This window comes from Lissotriton vulgaris, chromosome 3_1 (genome assembly GCF_964263255.1).
Source record: "Lissotriton vulgaris chromosome 3_1, aLisVul1.2, whole genome shotgun sequence".
In the NCBI taxonomy this organism is placed as follows: domain Eukaryota; kingdom Metazoa; phylum Chordata; class Amphibia; order Caudata; family Salamandridae; genus Lissotriton; species Lissotriton vulgaris.
Genome location: NC_141689.1, coordinates 1,776,835,101 through 1,776,858,236, shown reverse-complemented (window position 1 = coordinate 1,776,858,236; position 23,136 = coordinate 1,776,835,101).

Here is a 23,136-nt window from a genome sequence, read left to right as displayed (position 1 = left end):
ACTCTGCCTTCCTCCATAATGTCACCCATATGTCTAGTCTTCCTACTATGAACCCTTTCACCTATTGATTCTTTCATTCTTCCTTCCTCCATCCTTTCACCCATCTGTCTGTTCTTCCATTCTTCCTACTATGAACCCTTTCACCTATTAATCCCTTCACACTTCCTTCCTCCATCCTTTCACCCATCTGTCTGTTTTTCTATTCTTCCTACTTTGAACCCTTTCACCCATCGATTCTTTCACTCTTTCTTCTTCCCTCCTGTAATAATGAATGTGCTTTTCACTAAAAGGACACACCCAAACTAAGCACTCCCACTTTGGAGGCAAATATATCACACCACCTTTAAATAATACACTTTGAGCAACATTTCTTTAAGATCAGGTAAGAAAACAAATCCAGATGCATGTAATAATAACACACACGTTTATTAATGCAATGTTTTTAAAAGGCAGGCCGAATATATCAGTAATTGCAGATTCCCAAATGCCAAGTGACTAAAATGTACAATTAGAATGCAATGCAGTATATACAAGTAGCAACAAATAGAACATATGTACAGAAGAGGATGGTTAGGAACACCTCACCAATTGAATTTGCATCATCCTTACCAACTCAAGCTTGGGGAAGCCCGTCAACATCCCCGGAAGGAGTTCAATCAGGACTTAAGGTCCGTCACCTCCACAGCAATACGTTTATTCTGTGGTGAACTTCCACCTGGCCCTTGAAGGTTCCCGGCTTAAATATCATTACAAAACGTAAGACGAAGCTTCTAGAAAACCTCGCCCCTTCTCATGAGACAGACCGAGCTGGCTGTACCAGTCTGCGTCAAGGCCAAGCTCCTGTATTTTGAATTCAAGGCAGAGTTGCACATTCTACAGATAATATCCAGTTCACTCTGGTCAGTGAAGAGCGAAAAACAAGTGAAGAGCAGACACCTGCCCTCCTCACTTTGCGGCTATGTGCGAGCAGCAAGGCAAAGCCAGAAAATAAAATGACATGAGGATAATGCCAAAGCCATTAGTAAGAACTCATCAGCAAGCAAGGTAAAGTCAGAAAACAAGATGACATGAAGCCATGTCAAAGTCAATAGTGAGAAATCATCAGCAAGTAAGGCAAAGTCAGAAAACAAGATAACATAAGGCCTTGTCAAAGTCAACAGTAAAAACTTATAATTAACCCAAACAACTTGAAGCACTGCTGTGCACGCAGAAGCAAGGCAAAGTCAGCAAACAAGACGACATGAGGCCATGTCAAAGCCAATAGTGCTGTTCTACTCCGTGACAGCTCCCACTGAAAGACAGCAAGATTACAAGACAGAAGAGAAGCAGGCATATGCAGGCCCGTCCTACATTAAGGCTAGGGTAAAATAACACACTAAGGTAAGTTACAATGGTGGTACTCAAAGGTCATCATTGGGTGCCCAGCCACAAGAGTGGCTCTTACACTACACATCCTTTCACCCATGTGTCTGTTCTTCCATGCTTCTTTCTATAAACACTTTACCCTATTGATCCTTTCACTCTTCCATTTTTTCTCCCTATCACACATCCATCCTAGCATGCACTTTTTGATTCACCATTCCATCCTTTCACTCTTCAACCTACCTTTCACCTTGCCTTCCTTCTTTTCTATACTCTTCCGTTCTCCTCCTATTCTTTGTTTCCTCCTTCTACCTATCCATCTTTATTTCTCAGGCTTATTTTTTTTCTTGCTTTCCTCTTTCATGCTCACTATTTCTATATGTAATTCGTTATGTTCACCTAGCTTCACCATTTCTCAGTCTCAATTTCCTTAAATGCGCATGTCAGCCATGACCCACACCCTTCTGTCATGGTATTCTCTAAAAATGTTATTTATGAGAATTTTGTCTGCAGACCTGCAGAGAGAAGAGGACCATAAATTAATGTATTAGTAGGACCACTTCACCAATCCCGCGCAAACACCGCTTAAGCTGTGAAAGCAGGGTGTTCCCTAAACCAGTTCTTGAGACTTTGCCACTGATGTAATAGTTCACACCCATTCCAGGAATCCTTACAGAGATTTGGGGACAGGTTGCTGGTTTGGTCAAGGGTTCTACATAGATATCATTGAAGTGGTAACCAATGAGCCATTTATGTTTGTTAGAGTTTTAATGTTCATCTCTGTTTCACAAGCAATTGCATACCACTGGGGTAACAAATCCTCAGAGTGCATCCCTGCAAAATACAATGAGGGAGCTCAACCTTACTCCATCTTGTCTTGCCCCCCACTTCCTACTTTCACAAGGCCTCACAGAGCCAGGTTATTCCACCGGTAAAATAGACCCACATGCTTTGAATTTAGAGTATTGTACTATAAGTTAATCGAAAAGTGAATCAGAATTGACAGACTCACAAGTCACATTCGGGCTTCATGACCGATGGGACTTTATTCCACTGCTGTATATATATACTTGCCTAATTAAAGCATACATTTCCGAGGGATGCTGCTATCTCCACTAGGAAAGGCAGAACTTGGGGCCATATGTACCAACCAATTTTACGTTCGCAAACGGGCTGATTCGCAGATTGGGTTTGCCATTCGGTATTTGGAAGGGGCGTGTTTAGGGCGTCCCTTCCAAACAGCGAATCCTAAAGGTATGTATGAATGTTTTATGACCGTGTATGCTGTCGCAAAACATTCATATTTTACCACCTACTTCAAGTTGGTGGTAACCCATTCGTTTTAAGGAAAACTAGCTGCATTTAAATATTTAAAAGCAATCACAGACACGGAGAGACAAAGTCATTTTTTGGCAGGGTGAGACCAGGACACTGTGGGAGGAAGTGAAAAGATGCCTGTCCATCCAAAAAGGTGCCAGTGGTGCCCACTGTCAACCACTGACACAAATGAAGCATTGAGCCAGGTGAAGAAATGGCCAGGAGTAGAAGTCAAACCCCAAGGTCAGCTCAAGCCCACTCCTCATTTCTTGAGTTCAACAGGAAGCTGCAGACATGGCTCTTCGTATAAGCACCTTGGGGACCATACACCTACATAACCTGCCCAAGCACCTGGATATCCTCTTGGTGATTAGTATGCCATACAAATCAATATAACATATAACAAGATGGCGACATGGCAAGCATATCCAAACTAGCGTCAAATGTGCACACAAATTACTTTTCCTAAATTAGCATCTTTGAGGTCCCGACTAGAGTTCCAGAATGGAGCCAAAACCACTGAACAACATCAGGAATGCCCCGGTTATTTACCAGTAATCTTCATTACTCTGAGTCCTGGTCTTCGTGGAGGCAGTCTTGATCGATAATATCTGAATGCCTCTGGAGACAAGGTTCATGCGCTGCTGTTCATGACTCAAAGACCCAACCCCTCCCTGCAACATGCAATATGTACTTTAACTACAAGCTGGTGATTCCTATGGTGATAGTAACGCAATCATCTTGATTTGTTAGTCATTCATTATGCACCTCTCATTCTTCCACGTGGAGCATTTCATGCCTCTAGATTCGGGATACCACACCCAGATCTTCACCTGCTCAGACCCATGCATTACACTCCTGCCTTCTCCCTAAAAACATTACCAGAAAATGAATGTTTGGTGACCAGTTATTTTAGGCCCCTGAGTGTAAAGATGTGTGTGATTGTAGTTATTCTTCTCTCTCTTAACCTTCCATGTTCCCATAACAGCCTCCTCCACCTTGCAGGGCCACCTCATCCATCCATCCTTCAGAGTAAGCACTAATAAACTGTGAAATTGCACAGTGTTTAGAAACATCAAAAACAGACATAAAGTGCAATATGAAAATAAGTATGACCCCCTACTATAGCAGTCTTTGCATAGAGTGTTTTCTGTTTGATAGCGATGCCAATAGTCACCTGGCCCACACCTCGTGTAAATAGGACACTGTGTTTACAAAACAGGGCCAGTGATGGTGACCTTTGTAAAATCGCTCTGACTGAACTACTGTGAGCATGCAGGAATATTTAGAGTCACATTAGATCTTGGTAGGCATAGTATCAGTACAGAACTAGGAGCTACTTCTCGCAGCTTGTAACAGTAAATAAATATACAGAGGTGGATGAGCCACTGAAGGCTTGAGTCAAAGGTCAGTGTTTAAGCCAGTTTGTGTACTGTTTGCTTGTTTCCTCAATGTGCAATATTTTTGCTTTATTTGAATTAAATTTGTTTTCTTTTACAGAGCAACACATTAACTAAAGGGTAGCCTTATTGTTTGGTATTGTTTTGAGAACTATATTCTGAGTGTCTACCTTTACTTCACCTCCTTAACTGAGAGTTGGACTGCTCCTTGCTTGCATCCATGGAGAGTCAAGTACTAAAGATGGATAGTTAGTACTTTAATTTGGAATCCAATGGAACTGTGCCTGCAGTACATCAGTGGTTAAATACTCTTGTTACAGTTAAGGCTAACCAACCTCTGACTGATCTGGTACCCCAGGAACTGCATTCTCACACTAGGTATGCTGAAGTCCCTCGATTTCTATTTACATTACTGTTCCTCAGACCTGTATTAAACATATTTATGTGACTGACTTGCATGTGTGGGAATTTCGGGTTGATTTAAAATTTGGCATAAAACTTATTACAGCAACTGTGGGGGTAATATTTTTTTCACTAATAACAAATTTCAGTAACCAACATTTCACCAGCATAATTATCCACAAAACTAAAAATTTCCCCGGACAGTGAGGAAGTTCCGCTGATATGTTCCACATAGCCGTCAACAAGAAATAATAGAACACTCATTGTAAAAGACAAAATAAAATTATTTTGCAGCCTACGTTTAAAAAGCAAATTAATCCTAACAATGGTTTGAGGCCTTCTCTGTAAAGTATGCCATTTCTGTAGGAAAACAAAACAAACTTTGGTTATTTGTACACATAAAAAACTCCATCACATTATTCATTTTAGTCTTCTATTTTGCACTATAAACACAAATATTCTCAACAGGTATTTTATTGCAATTAATATCACTCATGAAAAAGCACGTTTTATTTATTTCAGGTTTTTCATGCAACCGCTAATGTACACAAAAGGAATACATTCTTTCCCATTTGCACATGAAAGTTTACATTTAACATACTTTTTTCTGCTACCTTCTGTGCAGAGATCATTTGTGGCCTACAAAAATCATTTGTCATTTTCTCCTGTACATTTCTCTATTCCCCTTTCCAAATACCCCATGTTCATGTTTTCTCAGTTAATTTTCACACCATTCTTTATCAATAATTTTCACACAGAAGGAGGTTTAATCAGAGCAGGTTTATTTTGCAAAACTCCTGCGCCACCAAACTCCTCATTAAGTAATTTCCAGTCAGCGGAGCCTCCATTGGCTCCATTGACTTGAAAGCTTACTGTGACGGCCAAACAGAGTAAGGGCCATTGACGTAGAGCCATCACACTGCCGCCTCTATTTACAGCAGACAGTGTCATGTGTGTTTTTACTGTCCCTCAAAAGAAGCAAGAGTATCCCAGAATTTGTATTCTAGTTGATGGTAAACATATAGATGTGTTTGTTGATTCTGGAGCACAAACCTTTGTCATATCTGTTGAGAAGCAAGAGAAGAATTGGTACCATGAAGTTATTTTACCTCCGGATATCACCACAATTGCAGCTGAAGGTAGAAAAACTGGTCTGTTGAGATATTTTTGGGCTTGCATTGCATTTAAAGACAGAGCCATTAAAGGTAAAGACCATGTAGACAAAAATGAATTGCTCTTTTTGCATGGTGCGGATTTTAAAATGCTGCTTAAACCTGGTGAGCTGGTGGAAGTTTCTGTAGTGGAAAAACAATGCTACTGCTGTATGAATGTGTAAGTACAAGAAAGTCTTTAAACATAAATTGGGAAAAATAAATAGTTACATACATAGTATTAAAGTTAAAAAGCACAAATTATGAAATGTCTCATATAATGCTTGTAATGCCTTGGGAAGCAAATCGATGATAAACTTAACCAAATTGTCACTGATCCCCCTGATGTCACTTGAAGGCTTCCCCCTATTGTCCCTGTATGGAGAAATTGGAGGAACCTTGGGGCATATTATCTACAACTAGGGATATTCATTGCTAAATAAGCTTAGCGACAATTTTTTTATCGCCGTGCATCGCCGGATTTTATCGCAGAGATAACGTGCTATTAGCAACGTTTATCTCAAATGCGATAAAATATCCGGCGATAGCGGCTTAATGCGTGAATATTCAGGCATTAACACCAATAGGGTCTTAAACTGAATATCCAACTCCTATTGGATATACAGGTTAAGAAGTGGTCTGAGCAGGCGCTAGTTTTCAGTGATATTTGCGCTTAATGCAAATTTTTTCATCGCTACGCCTGCGCTACGCCTGCGTTGATAATAGACAATAGCGATGTTAGTGACTGCTTTCAGTCGCTAAAAGGTTGGGTACGCCCACTTTGCATGTCATTAGCGATAAATATCGCTGACATGCAAAGCAGGCCTCAAACCGCTCGCTATCACCTAAAAGCTGTCGCTAACTGATGTTAGCGACAGCTTGCTAATAGGGCGATGAAATTAACGCCGCTTTGCGGCCGAAAACGGCCGCAAAAGCGGCGATAATTTCATATCACCTGCCTTGGTAATATGCCCCCTTGTGCTTAGAGCTCATCAAGTTCATTTGGATTTCCTCAGGCCAAATGGTACTAAACTTGACTTAAGGGCAGTGTACTTTTGACTTGAGTTAGACTGTGAGTCACATGATTTAACACCCTTTGTTACACACCTGGAGGTATGCACCAATTCTGTCATTTGGCGTGGGATTCTCAAGTCTATTTTTCACCTGGTCACTTCAGAAATGGTAAAATGTATTGACACTAGTGTCGCTTTCAAGGACGATATTTTAACTTTTGGGACTGAATTTGAAAACATGGCAAAACTGTGGAAAGTGTTTCAGGTTTTGAGGGATAAACTGCTTACACTGGGGAAGGACAAGTGTGTGTTCAGCACTAACCAATATGTTCATAAAGAGAATATGGATGCTGTAGTGTGCAGGGACAAACATGAGTGGGCATGTAAAATGATAAAAATCCATGATGCAGGAAGTACAAGGCTTGTTGGTACAAGAACGGCCTGAAGAGACAGCTTTCATGCTAAAGGTTTAACCCTTGTGGAAAGTCACACAGGAGATATCGTAAGTGAATGTTTTGTTGTGGTGAGGTGCTAAATGAGTTCCTCCGGTTAGCATATGTGAGAAAAGTTTAGACACAGCACATGAAGAACACATGGGAATGATTGAGAAAAGTATTGGTGGCCTCAGTTAGACAGAGATAATGAAAGATTAAGGAATGTGTACATTGTATGACCAGTGAAAGACACATGGTCATCAAACTAACCCCTGAGATATCTTGTACTTGGGCAGAATTTGGCACAAAGTAGGTTTAGATTTCTTAGGCCCATTCCATGTATTACCTTTCAGCATGCAGTGCATAATTGTTCTGATTGACCACCACTCCTTTGGAGGGAATTAAGGGTTGTAGCAGTGCCCATAAAAGTGAGGAGCTCACATTTTTACAATACATTCTCACTGATAATGGTGTTCAATTCGTCTCTCATGCCATGTCAGTGTTACTTTCTGGATGCGACATTACATTTTTGAGAACTTGATTCTATCGACCTCAAAGCAACAGCATAGACTGAAGATTCAATGGAGTATTGGCTGTTGCGTACAAAGTGCTTATAGATGCAGAAATGATGTGTATAGAGACTTGAAATAATTATTATGGGCCTACAGAACTGCCCCTAATGCTGCAACAGGCAAAACTCCTTTCGAACTATAGAGGTGAATGAGAGCTGTTTTTTTGTCCATTGTGGTTATGGCCAGTGGGGAAAAAAACAAGTTGAATGAACAGTGGTGTGAAGCCAAAGGCAATGCTCATAGTTATGCTAGCAATTGTACACAAAGCATAAATTGTTGGGTGGGAGGGTCAAATGTTGGTGAATGGCATGTTGGTGAATGGGCAAGAGTCAAAGAAGCCCATTTGATCAGGGAGAGTTTGTCAACATACCATGACCTCGCTCATGTACAGAAGGTTCAGGAAAATGCTGTCATGTTGGCCAATGGCCAATGGTGGTACATGGAAAAGTTTGCAAAAATTGAGAGCAAGCATGCTCTCAAAGCATGCTCTCAAAACATCAAAAGTAGCACATAGTGAACAGCCCAGTTCTCAACCACTTGGGATTTATAGATGCAACCAAAGATGAAGGTTGTCCTGCAAGTTGTTGGACTAATGATATCAAATGTATGGTATGACTGTGATGTAAATAGTTTAAGCTCCCAATAGACTCTATATTGCATTACTGATTGAGATGTAAAAGAATCAATCCCCAAAGGTTCAGGTTGCATTAGTGATAGTGATGTGCACAGTTCAGTTTGCAGGTTTATGTTTTTCTTTGTTTCTTCCTTCTTTTCATCCAATGTTTGTTTCTCGTGAAAAGGAGGTACGTGGTGGCTGTGTAGTGTTCCACAATATTACCTCATCATGGAAAATCATGCAGGTGGAATGTGGTGAAAGTTGTTTAAAGCCAGGTGCTAGCTGGTGGGCCTATGTTTGGCTGTGCCTGTTGTGCCTCAATCAATCCTCATTTACATTGCAAGACTACTGTGGACCGTGCTACAGATCCAGTGGCTGTTTTCCATTGGAGGCTGAAGATCATCCTATAGACTTAATGTTCCATTTAGTAAATGTGTCAAAATGGCCTGCAGTGATAATTAGTCAGTGTTAAATTTTAATAATCAAGTATCACATATTATTTAGCAGAGGCTACACAGTGCAAGCGATGCAGTGATCAATGTGAAGAAGGGTGAAAAGTGTAATCAAACAGTGAAAGAATGACATAGGTGGTGGGACAAAATTACTGCTGCATCATTAGGTTTCTCCATTCTCCAAGTAAGCACTAACAATCAGTAACTAGTAGTATTAGGAGCATTTCACCCTTCATGCAGAAATTGGCAGGGTCATCATCAAAACAAAATGAAGTTTGATGGCACCATTCAGATAAAGTCAGACAAAATATTGCTGAACCAGTGTAACATCTAATTTGAACAGCAAGTGGTGCTTTTATGTTCAGTTGTTTTTAAGTTGCCGACAATATAAGGCTGTTCACACCCAACAAAGCATCTTCACCTGAATCGCAGCTTCAAACTTTTTTCTTGTCCTCATGATGACCCCGCCAGTTTTAAGTGTTGTGTATTTTTTTATATTTAATTTCTCCTTTTACCTGTATTTACCAGTGCACGTTGATCACTGTATCTCATGTACTATGTACAGCGCTCTACATAGCAACATGTGATGATCCATATATTGCAATGTATTGCAACAGTTATATGGTAGGACAACCCCTATGTGAGGCCCTGAAGTACTTGCCTACATGGGCAGCATGCTACACTGTGTAGGGCGTGTGGCTGTAGTCTTTGTTTTTTGATCCTGTTATTGTTGTTATGGGATGCTCTGCTTAGCAGATGTGGGCCCCTTCCACACTGTGCCACTGGAACCAAGCTGGAACCAAGCTACACGTCACTGAAGAGCCCCAATCAGGAAGAAAATGGTCTTGGGTTGCTTGTGTTATAGTTCAGAGTTCTTAGCTTTATGGGTTGTGTGTATTTTGTTTAATTATTTAATTTCTCCTTTTACCTGTATTTACCAGTGCACATTGATCACTGTATCTCTTGTTCTATGTAGAGCGCTCTACATAGCAATATGTGATGATCCACATATTGTATTGCAACAGTTATATGGCATGACTACCCCTATGTGGGGCACTAAAGTACTTGCCTACACGGGCAGCATGCTACACTGTGTAGGGTGTGTGCCGTAGTCTTTGCTTTTTGATCCTGTTATTGTGTTTTGAGAAGCACTGCTTAGCAGATGTGGGTCCCTTCCACACTGTGCCACTGGAAACAAGCTACACTTGGCTGAAGAGCCCCAATCAGGAAGAAAATGGTCTTGGGTTGCTTGTGTTCTAGTTCAGAGTTAATACGATTGTGTGCTTCCAATAGGCTTGTTTGCAAATCCCTTGGTGGAGCACTCCTTTAGTAATCAAAAAAGCTTTAGAAGTTCATTATAAATTGAATTTTATTCATTCATTGTTTTCTTGAAATTAATATTCAAATGTATTCTTTCATGTATTCTTGATTTCATATATGTAAAGTTTTCCACATCATTCCATAAGAAATAAATGTATCCCACAGCACCTCATAAACTCTTTATTTGTTCTCCAATGCATTTCGAGCAAAACATGCTCTTCATAAGGGAGTATGATCGAGAAAGAATAACCTAAACAATATGTAATATGCAACCATTGAATTATACTACAAGTAGACATTTCTGATACAGTTAGTTTGCATGCTTGTTTTTTTTTTTGCAGTTTATATACTTTATTCGATTGTAATAAAACATCATAAAAGTGTACAAAATACAAACAAATAAGGCACTTAAGAATTGATGATGAATGAGGTATAAAATACATGGGGTACACAACATAATAAGAAAGATGGACAATCAGCAAAGGATATTAACCAACATTAGAAAAACATACTTTTTCTAACCCAGACTGATTTAAGAATAAAGGTTGCAGTAAAAAAGCAAATATCCGGGGTGGCAAGTGTGAATAAAAATCTCATGGCATTAACAGTGGTGGATATAGAATATTTTTTAAACAGCGGTTTAAGATATAAAACTCGCAGGGATTTATACAGAGGGCATATCAGCAAAAAGTGCAACGTGCTTTGCTTAGTAATTCCGTCACATGGACAAGGGGTGACAGAATGTATGTTCATACTTGGGAATGCTACCAAGTTATGGGCAATGCCTAATCTCAGCCTGGTTAATACATATTGGTGTGATTGTCTAGTGATAACGTTCAGGTACATAGGAATCCCAGACCCTTCATCCAAATTAGAAAAATAGAATGCATGGGTAGAATAGTCACTAGATAGTACTCTTCGTCTATTAAGTTTATGGCTCAAAAAAACACCTTTAACCTCTGATTTAGGTATATCGCTAGCACACTTGGGGTCTTTAAGAACATCTAGGTCAAAAAGTTCCTTAAAGGTTGAAATAACGTATTTTAACCAGGGAATCCGGAGTACATTATCCAGGCGTAAACAGTCTTGTATTATTCCCCTGGTAAACCCGGTTTCTTCCTTTAGCCAGATGGACCTCCAGGCCAACAAGGGTCTCAATCCAGTCAAATCAGTTATATAGTCCAACCCTAGTTCGTTATGGGTCAGTTCCGTAGATGCCGAGGGTGGGAGGCAAAGGAGTCTCTTAAGAAATACATTTTCCTGGATTTGGAGGTCATTTTGTAGCCTGTGGCCCCAAACCCCAGAGCCATAAAGAGCAATAGATGCACACCTGTGGCGGTAAACATTCAACATATTTGGTATGCGGCGGCTACCTAGTTTAGCAGCAAAACAAAATACACTTAAAGATGCTTTGTCCATCCTAGATTTAACATTAAATTGTTCGGGGGCCCATGATCCACCATTATTAAAAGTAATACCCAAATAACAAAAGTTATTCACCACCTCAATACGGTTTTCCTTGAAATAAAATGATTTGAGATTATTCACTTTTTTACCGCATGCCATGACATAAGTTTTCAAATTATTAATTTTCAATTTCTTCCCCTGTATAAAATCATAAAAACAATTCATAAGTTTCTGAAGGCCTAATGGGGTTCTCAAGAGTAAAACAGTATTGTCTGCATATAGCAGCACTGGAATTGTATGTCCCTTGACTTGCGGGGCGTCAGCTTGTACATTTTTTAGTTCAGACTCCATGGAATTTATAAACAATCAAAAAAGTAAGGGGGCCAGAACACACCCCTGTCTAATGCCATATTTTACCCTAATTTTCCTAGTACACTCTCCTTCTTGACCATAGCGAATCTGAGCTGATAAGTTATTATACAATCTTGCCAAAAAATGGATTATCGCTGCTGGGGTACCCATTTTGATTAGGGTAGACCACAACAAGGTGTGATCAACGAGATCGAAAGCACTAGAGAGATCTGCAAAGCAAAGGAACAAAGAACCCTGCTTTGCTTTAGTGTATTTTCCAATGATAAGGTTTAAATTAATACATTGCTCAATGGTGCCGAGGCCCCTCCTAAAACCAAATTGGGAATCTGCAAGGATGCTATTGGTATCAGCCCATTCCTCTAGGCGTAACAACAGCACCCTACTCATAATTTTTAGGGAAGAATCCAGGAGGGAGATAGGGCGGTAGTTCTTAGCCTCTCCTCTATCTCCCTTCTTATAAATAGGCAGGATGACAGATTCGCTCCAGGTAGAGGGAGTAGTGCCAATAACAGCGGCATTAAACACCTGGGTTAATAGGGGCTCCACAAAGCCAGGTCAGATTTATACAAATCGACCGGTACCCCGTCAGGACCAGGGGCTTTCCCTCCTTTACTGCTTTGAATTGCCAGATCAACTTCCGAGAGAGTGATTTCAAGACATACATATGAATTAAAGGGGTTAACACTAGGGCTATCCAGTACACTACGAGATGGATCGAAAATCCCGGTAAAATATTGAACCCAACTGTCCTCACTTACTTGGGCTGTCAGAACTGGGAAATCCTCCTTCTGCAGGAAGGGGTTATTCACGGTACTCCAGAATAGCCTACAATCCCGGAGTGCTGCTGCCTTAGATAGGTCCTCCCAGGCTTGTTCTCTTAGTTCTTGTTTCCTGCGTTTAAGCTCATGTCTATAAGTAGCCCTCAATAGAAATACTGCTTCCCTATCTCTTGGGTGATTAGAAAGGGCCTTCTTAAGTTTTTGCAGCGCAGAGGTACAAGCTTTATCAAACCAGCCTAACGTGACCCGCTTGGTAATGCCCTTGGTGATGGTGAGGGATTGTTTAATTATATTACCAAGTTGTTCAAAGTCCGTAATAATACGGCGTGGGGTAGCATCAACATCAAGGGAACGAAGAATCACCTCTTGGCCTGCATTCACTATTTTCTTTTGGAGTTTGTTGGAGTTATTTCCACCCCATTTGATCCGAATGCCATTTTGTCTACAGGGTAAAATCTCGTCCACTATCCTTCCATCATAACAGATCTTAGGGCCCCAGATGAGGGTTGACAAAGTGATGGCATTGTGGTCACTGGTTCCATAGTCCACAATAATAGGGACCGAACAAAGGGGGATCAACTGGGTTGTCATCAATAAGTGGTCAATAACAGATGTAGAGTTTCTTCCAGTGAAGGTTGGAACAATATTGCCCTTGCGATCCAAGGCAGGTTGATGGATAACCAAATTATGTTTTAACATGAGGGAATTAAGAGAATCGCCATAAGGGGTATGAACAAAGTGGGCCAAATTCTTCCCGTTACCCCCATCGTATCCACGTACGTTAGAAAATGAGAAGGGGCAGGTCTTAATATTAAAGTCTCCCCCCCAGATAAGATCATATGACTTGTGGGAGTCATTACAGATTTGATCTATAGTTGATTCTATCTCATCAACAACACAGGTACTTGTGGGGTCAAATAGATTGTTGTAGTGGTTGATCTGCAAGATGTTCCGGCCCCCTTTGTGTTCCAACCTGAGTATCTGAGAGTGTGAGTCGACAATGGAGTGGGACTTCACACGTATTGGGAGGTGTACAGACAATGAAATCAACAGACCACCCTTTGCCCTTCCCATGGAGGATTCTTGCGCGGGACAATTATAGGAAGTAAATCCATCCTGATGTATATCAGACGTGGACCAGGTCTCCTGGAAGCAGAGGATATCAAACCCGGAGATAAACTCCTTCCATCCCAGGGCAGACATCCTCTGACGCCAGCCTGCGATATTCCAGCTAGCCATTTGGTAGCCTGGAAAGCTGGGCATCATTGCCAGCTCGGACGGTACACCTTTGTTGGGGGAAACCACAGTGACTAACAATTCCTCTGACGGTACACATTTATTGGGGGAAACCACAGTGACTAACAATTCCTCTGACGGTACACATTTATTGGGGGAAACCACAGTGACTAAAAGTTCCTCTAACGGTACACATTTATTGGGGGAAACCACAGTGACTAGCAATTCTTCTAACCTAAACCTACCCAGCGTATCAGGCAATAGGTAGGGATCCATTCTTGCCACGTGGGGGGGGGGGATTCAATAGGTAACATTATGAATGGTTCAGTGGGCAACAGGCATTCAACTAAACATAATTCATTAACCACATCTTCCAAGTCCGGTGAACTATTACCCAGCTGTAGTTGGGGGAGACATTAAATCGCTGGTTGGATGTAGTCAGTCCACTCCCTCCAAGCCATCCAGACAGCTATACCGATTGCGATCAAAAAAAGGGTTATACTGGGGGGTATACTTTGGCGGGATAGCTGGTCCCATACCATAACTTCTAGGTCTTCCCCTTCGTTCAACTCTTGACCAGTCAGGCCCTGCTCTGCCATCGGTTACATGAGTAGGTGGAAAAAAGAAGGACACTGGAAGGGTCTGTATGGTTGAATCAAAGGATCTATTAAATCCAGCGCAAATATGAGATACCGTTCTAGGGTCTCTAAAATTAACAGTGATACAATCCCCATTGATAGATTTAGCCGTCTTGCCTACCCAGGGTACCCTCCTTACCATAATAATCTCATTATGAAGGTGGGCCGGGAGTGGTCTGTTCCAATTAAGCCATTTTACGACTTTACTTTTCAGGGAGCTAAAGGTTTCGGTTTCTCCTGTTTCCAGGGCAGGGGCGCCAGCCAGAACCACCATATAACGTTTTGCTTTGGGAGGGAGATCAGGCAGGCGAGGTCTACGGGGTCTAGGGACTATAGTTGGGGAAGCTTCTGTTCCATCTATCAAAGGTCCTGATGGACAGAAATTACTAGATTGGGGTACAGGGGGTAGCTGTATGGGAGCATTATTGCAACTGTAGCAGGGTTTCCGTTCTCCCACAGAACTGTGCACAGAGATCTAGAACCTGGGTGAGTTAGGGTGACCCAAAACTCACCTTAGTTTCAGAAATCCCCTTACCGAGCTAGCTACAGTGTCTCATCGGTAGTAATAACTTCCCAATGACTTAGACAATCCAGAACATGAACTTAGGGTACCTCAGGTATCGTGGAACACATGAACACTCTTTCGTTATATAATCAGTACAAACCAAAACGGGTAGTCAAAGAACACACGTGCAAGTTTGAAATGTTTATTTTTCAATGCAAGGTTCTCAAACGCAGTATCTTATATAATATCAACATACATATTATAAATATCAGAGTTATCAGCATAGTCACTAGTCCATAATAAGTGAACAGTGATAGCATAATATAATGCAAAATCTATAGAAATTCTGTATCACCTATATTTCGCGCACCCTATTTAGCATACTATATTATATCTAAGAAGGTCTCATTTGGGTTTTTAGCAGGGCGGGCCCATACCTCTAATGGTCAGTAGGAGCAGATCACATCAACAGCTACCAGCTCTCTGCATGCGAAGCATCAAGTGTGTTGATTCATTCCCTGTAACTCTATCTTAAACCCGAGTAGAGCCCAATGTTGGCAGCAACATTATTTGTGTTAGGTCTAATGTGGTGCGAGGATCAGGCCTTTAGCAACCTTGTGTTATGTTATTCTTAGAGGGTGCAGTTCTCAGTGTGCAGACATTTGTACCAAGTGTACCAAGCACGACTGATATCAGAGCAATAACATATTATTCTCAAATAAATCACATCTTTCGTCTAGGTTGAAAGCTACAATAACAATTAGGTGTTGTGTGCAAACTGAAGCCGAAGGAAAATATGGTGTTTAAACATTTAATAAACTCATGCTAACTTAAGACAATATATAGAAACGCAGTAACCATATGACACCCCCCCCAATGATCCGAGGACGGTCAAAAAAAGGAAAAAATTAAGCCAATAAAATAAAAAAGGCAAAACATGAAAGCAGAGTTCAACAATATTGAGCCAAGCTAAATGTATGTAAATGTATATAAAAATCAATAATACAAAATATGTATGAATGCCTATAGTGGCCACACAGAAATGTAAAAAAAACTTGAACTTGAGGCCATTTATAAAATCATAGGCCCAGAACATATAAAAGTTCAATGTTCGTGATAGAAAAGGCACCATTCAGAATTACTAAAAAGTCACGTGCCATAATAGTGAAAGTCTCCAAAGCCACTCATGGGTGGATAGAATATGCAAAATAGGTAGCCACAGCTTCCAATATGAAATCACTGTCATCATCCGAAAACAGTTCAGCCATCCAATTAAGCAATGGGAAAGAACATACGTGCTCCTCCAGCACCGAATCCTCTAGCAACATCAGAGGACAACTCAGTGGGTTCTGGAGAACGCTATGCGCCAGAAAGTCATGCGCCGCTGCGGATATGTCCCACTGACCCATTAGTCCATGCATCGCTGCCACGACCATAACCCTTTCGCCAGAACAAACCAACTCGTGAGCAACTACGGGGCTCATCAGCTGATCAAAATCGAAGTCAGGAGAAGTCGGTAAGCAGAGACACAAATCAATGGCCCAGTCGAAATCACAGCTCAGGCAATGAAACACAGGCTGGACACATGTGAAATAGGAAAATCGAAACGATAATCCAAAAGCCGTACTTAAAGTTGCAAGCGATAAGGAGCCATAGTAATCAAGCATCCGGTTGTGAAACAGCATCACTAGGGGCTGAGCGTTTTCTTGCGCAGGATGGGCATCCATGTTTTATAAAGCAAAATATCACCAGAACTCCTGCAGCCAAAGCCAGCAAAACAGGGAATCCGCCAAACAAGCTTGCGAATATAGAATGAAAAAACGCAGGGATAATACCAAATACTTTTTCAAACGTAGTCACAAGACCACTGCTAACCAATTTAAAAAAATGTGCGAGGCCAGACGTGGAGGAGGCATTAAAGATTTGATGAACCAGCTCGCAGAAATGAAACGGCAAATCAGTATTTAAAAGTGCCTGCACCTCTGTGCGTGTGTTAGCTATGTGAAGGACATAAGTTTCAAGGGCCGAGCTCAGGGCCACTTCTTTTTGAGACAATAGGGCTCTTATTCGGCTCAAACCATTGAACTCCGCTCTCAAGGTTGGGATTCGCGGCCAAATGGAAACATCTGAATTCCCATGCGTGGGTGGATATAACACGTTCTTGCAACACACCACACGTTCTGATACAGTAACCACATAGGCGATACCGACCACTAACCCACAACACATTTCGTTGTTCAAAAGTAAATAACTACCGTTAGACAATAAAGTGAATGTGGGAACTATTGCAGGAACCGGTGTGCCTTTTAAAACACAGGCTAAATTTGGCCTGTCCTGATTACAAGAACCATGCAATTGGATGTGCCTGCATATCAGTGAACGGTCAGGCGACTGTGTGCATTCTTCACCATTCAGATTCACTTCCTTTCCTTCTTTCAGACATCTGTATGTATATGGTAAAGACCATGTCTCATGTAGGAAAGCACTGCCTAGTGGTTCATATCGCCCTATAGCAATATATCTCATACAATTTGTACATTTATACAGAGCAAATGGTAAAGTAATAATACCATGGATAAGCCATGTAGCAGCAGCCGCCTCAGCCACAGAGAAGGGCAAAGATCCTAACTTCTCAATGTGTAACATAGAAAATGATGCATCTCGCATGGAAAGCATGCGCTGCTTGTCAGTCAAATTAAATGGGGCAAATAGTGATGAGACGTTCATATAACTCCAAGGCACTCGACCAGCCTTCAGAGTCTGTAGTGTCCATGCAAAGTGCATAACAGAACGCAATTGATTTTGACCATGATATAATACGGACACTTCATCATGCACAATGTCTACAACAGAAGAAACAATATTGTTTAATGTGTAAATTCGGGAAGAAAGCGTGTTAATACTGTTATCGACCACGGCAAGTACTTTTTCCAAATTTGCTTGGTCAATTGCCCTTAGGCGCTTAGCAGCCTCAATTTGAGACACTTTCCAAATTTCATTGTTAACAGCATAAATCCACCGTTTAGATCTACCCTTAGCTGGGCCTTTTATAAAATCATTTAAATCCACATTTTCAGTTAACTGAGACAGATGTAGTTTTACTGCAGCTAACGTGGAATGTTGCAGCCAGTTCTGACACAGTTTCCCTACAGAGTAAGTGGTGACAGTATAATCAGTTTCAAAACGGGGATCTGGTCGCACTTGTGTGAACCCTTCAGCCAACCCTAGAAATCGACGTTGGCAAGAATCAGAACTCTTTTGCCATACCAGCCAACCCTTTGGATCCAAGCTGGATACATGAAAGGACGAATTGTGTATTAGAGACTGTATCTCACGAATAGACAATTCAGAAAAATTACCCCAACCTGAATATTCTTCTAATTCGGGGATAATTGGTGTATTTAATTTTTTAGAAGTAGCCAATCCAAAGCATGTTGTTTGGGAAATAGTAGAATTTAGAAACAACATGTGATTTGGGATGAGACATGCACGGTGCAAAGCCTCAGTGCCTTGTACCTGACAATCTTTGGTACCCCAAACTGATTTAAGGTCAATTATTCCCTTCCAGAACTCGTAGCCATCTAAAGCCAATTTGTCTAGAAAGGACATCGAATACAGCAACTTTGTATCAGTAAGTCTAACTTTGGACATGGACTTTTCTGTCATTCTGAAATAAAAAGACTCAGGATTTGATTGATTGAAATCTGTAAAATAACTGTATTTTTTCAGAAATGTACTGGAGCTTCTAATTAAAGGAGCTGGGCAGTGCTCCCACTGCGTGTAATTCACAGCAACCCTCCTGGAATTCGTCTTATGGAGAAAATGATTACCATAATGTTGGTAGCAAAACAAATCACCATAATTAATAGAATCTAAATATAAGTCTTCAGCATCAAAAGCCGCATAGTATTTTAAATCAGAAAATAATGCTTCTACGGCCTGAATATCCCAATCATCAGAACGTATATTTTGTTTAATCACATCTCCCATGTTTACTCTAAGCACATTCGGAACATTAATCACTTCAGTGGGCCCATGTATTTGAAATCTAACCGCATCCCACACAATGCCATCAAGGACAGGCCAAGCTGTAATGTTGACTGTATTCAAGCTTCGTTTCAGTCTGTGTGCTGAATGTGAAGAGGAAAGAGGGGCCAATGTTCCATTAAGGTACCGAATTCCTGTTCTTTCTTTAACGTAGTGACCATCGATCAGGCAGAAAAAATAAAACACAAAACCAATTGACATAAAAAGGTAAAATGAAAATAGGATCAACCAAATGTATGTCCAAGGGGGAATTAAAAAATGTTTTTTAAACAACGTGGCATATTTTGCAATAGTTGAGGGTTTCTTTGAAAGTTCCGAAACAGAGTCAAAAGAGAATCTGGACTGGTCGGCCAAACGAGTCTGCAAATCAGGCATCGATAAATCAGCAGGATAGGTGTAGTTCAGCTCATCAATGTTAGTAACAGGAATAGTATTTAATAAAGGACTGGATATGGCAGGCATCTCGAGGGACACCTCCTGTTCTGCACCAGATGTAATAGCCAGCACAGAGTGCCTCACCATGGAAGGACAGGATACAGCCGGTGTCATGCTATGAAGAATCGGCCACCCTGTGTGTCTTGACATTGTCAATAGAAATAAATCTGTTTTCCTTACGACCTGGAAGTGGTGGTAAAATGACTGTTCTTGTGCCCTTCACTCCAAGAACCCGAACCGGTGCACGATATGAGGGACCAAACTCTTTCTTGTTATCGATCTTCTCTCGAACCAGTTCTCCAACTTGGGGTAGCCAGCCAACTACCGGGATCTGCAACGCATCATCCGATGTGGAGGGCAAATGTTCCTTTGCTAGACTGTCTCTGGTCTTTTGTAGATCCTGTAAAACATTGCAATGTTCATCTACGTCAAAGGCCGTGGCCTGGGCCTTACAGTCTAGACCATCGAGGTCAGGGACGTACATCTTGATACCAAAGAGCATTTCGTACGGGGTCCGCCCACACAGAGACCTTCTAGGGAGATTATTAAGCGCACGCTGCACGCCATTTAGGTGGGCTAACCAGTTTCTGCCAGTGCCTATAACTCGGGCTGTCAAAGATTGCTTTAAGTCACAGTTCATTCGTTCCACTACACTGTTACCCTCGGGGCTGTACGGACTTGAAAACTTGACTTGGACCCCCAACGAAACCATAGCATTCTTATACGCCTTAGAGGCGAAAGCCGGACCCTGATCCGAATGGAAGGCACCACAGGCAAAAATCCCTATAAAGACTCGCAAATCCTTTATGACAGTCCGTGAATCAGCGCTCCGATGTGGCCATACCCACACAAAGCGTGTGCATGAATCAACTACTACTAAGATATACTTGTATGCAGTATCAGAAGAAAATGGACCGCAGTGATCCAAATAAACGCATCCAAGTGGTTTATTAGAGATATACAACTGTGTCTGAGGCGGACGCGCAGCAGTGGAAGGTTTGATCTGCTGGCAAATGTCACATTGAAGGACATAATCGCGCGTCTGTTTGTACAGTCCCCGCCACCAGAACCTTTGTTGTAGCTGAGTTACAGTGGCTGAGACGCCCACATGCGCAGACACCACACCTTCATGAGCCACTGTAATCAAAGCCGTCCTGCGATCCGAGTTGGGAACTAGACGTTCGCCAACATCAGGAATTTTCTCATAAGGAACCTTATCGGGACTTAAGTGGTATGTGTATTTAGAAGGGAATCCCGCAGGATATTTACCTCCCTTCTCGGTCGCAGCAACAGCTGCCAAGATGTCATCATCTATTTTGCTTTTGGACCTCGTGACTGCTGCAACTAAGTATTTCGATACCGCTGACTTCGCTGCTTCATCAGCAAGCGAATTGCCAACAGCGTGGACCCCCACGCGCTGATGACCAAGAGTATGAATCACAAACACGAGTGGCAACTTCTCTTTAAGTTCCGCCACTCGGACCCAGATCATTTTATGTTTTATTGTGCTACCTTTGGAATCACGAAACTCATTCTGAATCCAAAAGAACAAGTTTTCATTGTAAGACTGGACACAGTAGTAAGAGTCACTTACGATCAAAGTCGTCACATTAGGATCTGCGTACTCCAATGCAAGCATCAGAGCACGAAGCTCTGCTAATTGTGCGGTGCAGTCCCCAAGCGTCTGCGTGTGCACGACACTGGACTTGAACTCATCGTTCACCATGGCACCGACCACAATGGCGCATGCGGAAACGTAGGCATGTTTAGAGCCATGCGCAACCTGCGCCGAACCATCAGTGTAAATGATGCAATGGAAATCCTCCAATGGCCGAATTGCTAAAGGAGCAGTATGAACAAATTCATACTGTAAATACTCCTGCGACCGTAAAGTGGCGTCAAAAATAAACGTGACATCCTGGGATGTCAAGGAAGCAGCCCACTGAATCCACCGAGGGTGCAAAGCTTTGGAATTAGGTACACTGGCTTTCGCAACAGCCTCCAAGGCAGGACACGGGGTAACAACCAACATGCGTTTTCCTTGTGACAGGGCACGTTCCTTAAGAATTGCCATCTGCACAGCCGTTAAAACTTTCTCCACAGTGGAAACACGCAATTCAGCCGAAGTGTACAAGTGTGACTTGTAAGCAATAGGTACTGTATCTCCTTCATTAAAAGTCAGGTACGTGAAACCCACCGCCCCAGGGATAATTCTTATCACCAGGTTCGTCTGGTTATCACGAGTCTGTAAGTATTCAGAAGCGAGCAAATCAGCCTGCAAAGACTGCAGAATGGCTGAATGCTCAGGCAGCCAGCATGATTTGGAAAATGATGGTTGTATCAAAGCATACAAAGGCTTGATATGCTGGGCATATTCCGGAATGTAAGTTCTCCCGAAATTCAAAAAGCCCAGTAAAGATTGTAATTTTCTCAGTGTTGTCAGAGAGCGCAACTGTGCGCATTTCTCCAGGAAGTGAGGTGCCAACCCCTTTCCCTCGTTGTTAAGCTCGTAGCCGAGAAACAACACTGTGTACTCTGCAATGTGCGACTTTGCAAAGTTAAACTTGTAACCAATGTCTGCAAAGTTACAAATTATGCTATTCACTCGACACAGATGCTCCCAAAGATCGTCGTCGGTGAGATAAATGTCATCCACATACGAACAAGTAACTGGGTCGAAGCCCTCCAAAAGAGAGACTATGCGGGCGGAGAATACTCCTGAACTATTCTTATAGCCCATTGGGAGACGCCGAAACATTTTTTGCACACCGCCGCATGTGAAGCTGGTCCATTGGGAACTTAGACCGTCTAATCTATGGGCATAAAAACCATTGGAAATGTCAAGCGTGGTTTTGAACCGTTTACGCTCAAGACTATTCACTAAAGCAGAGCCATGAGTATTCTGTACTGAGCAGTTACGGCAATGCGAGTTTAAATGCCTATAATCCAAAACCAAACGATATGAGCCGTCCGGCTTGTTTACAGTAAAAAGGGGGTTATTCATCGGTGACACACAGTTTCAATTACACCTTGGTATTCCAATTGTTCAAGGATAGCTGCGACTGAAGCTTTGGCTTCACGCCGTATGGGATATTGAGGTTGAGGCTGCGGCTGAGACCGTAAAGGAATCTCGTGGCTTGGAGACAATTTATCCCAGCCACACTGATTGCGGTACACAGCCGGCGCAAGCGCCAGAGCCCACTCTTCTGCAAAATGCAGCGCTTCCACTCTCGATACAGTGTGCGCGAAACTGGGGAGGATCACCTCCTCCTCTCGCGGAGCTGCGAGAACAAAAGGTGGGGGCCAGTCAGCCTCCGAAAGCAAAATGTCATACGTAGATGAGAGATTTTCCCAAAATACCCCTTTTACAATTCGCTGCATGTCACCTTCTATTAACAGGACAATTTCAAAAAGTCTCTCAGGGGAGCAATATGCGTGTCAGCAGTTTCAATTACAACATAAGTGTCAGTCGCTGTCACCTTCAACAGTGGACGGAGGGCCTCTCTCACTATGGTAATCTCTGCCGCGCTGTCCAGCAAGGTCAGAGCCCACGTCAGATTCCGAAGCCGCGTTCTCACTATCTGGGGCATATCGATGCACTGTCAGGGCGGCGACTTTCTTCGTGGCAAACTGTGGTCTCTTGAGCGTAGCGCCTTCCTGATGTTCTCCACCGTTACG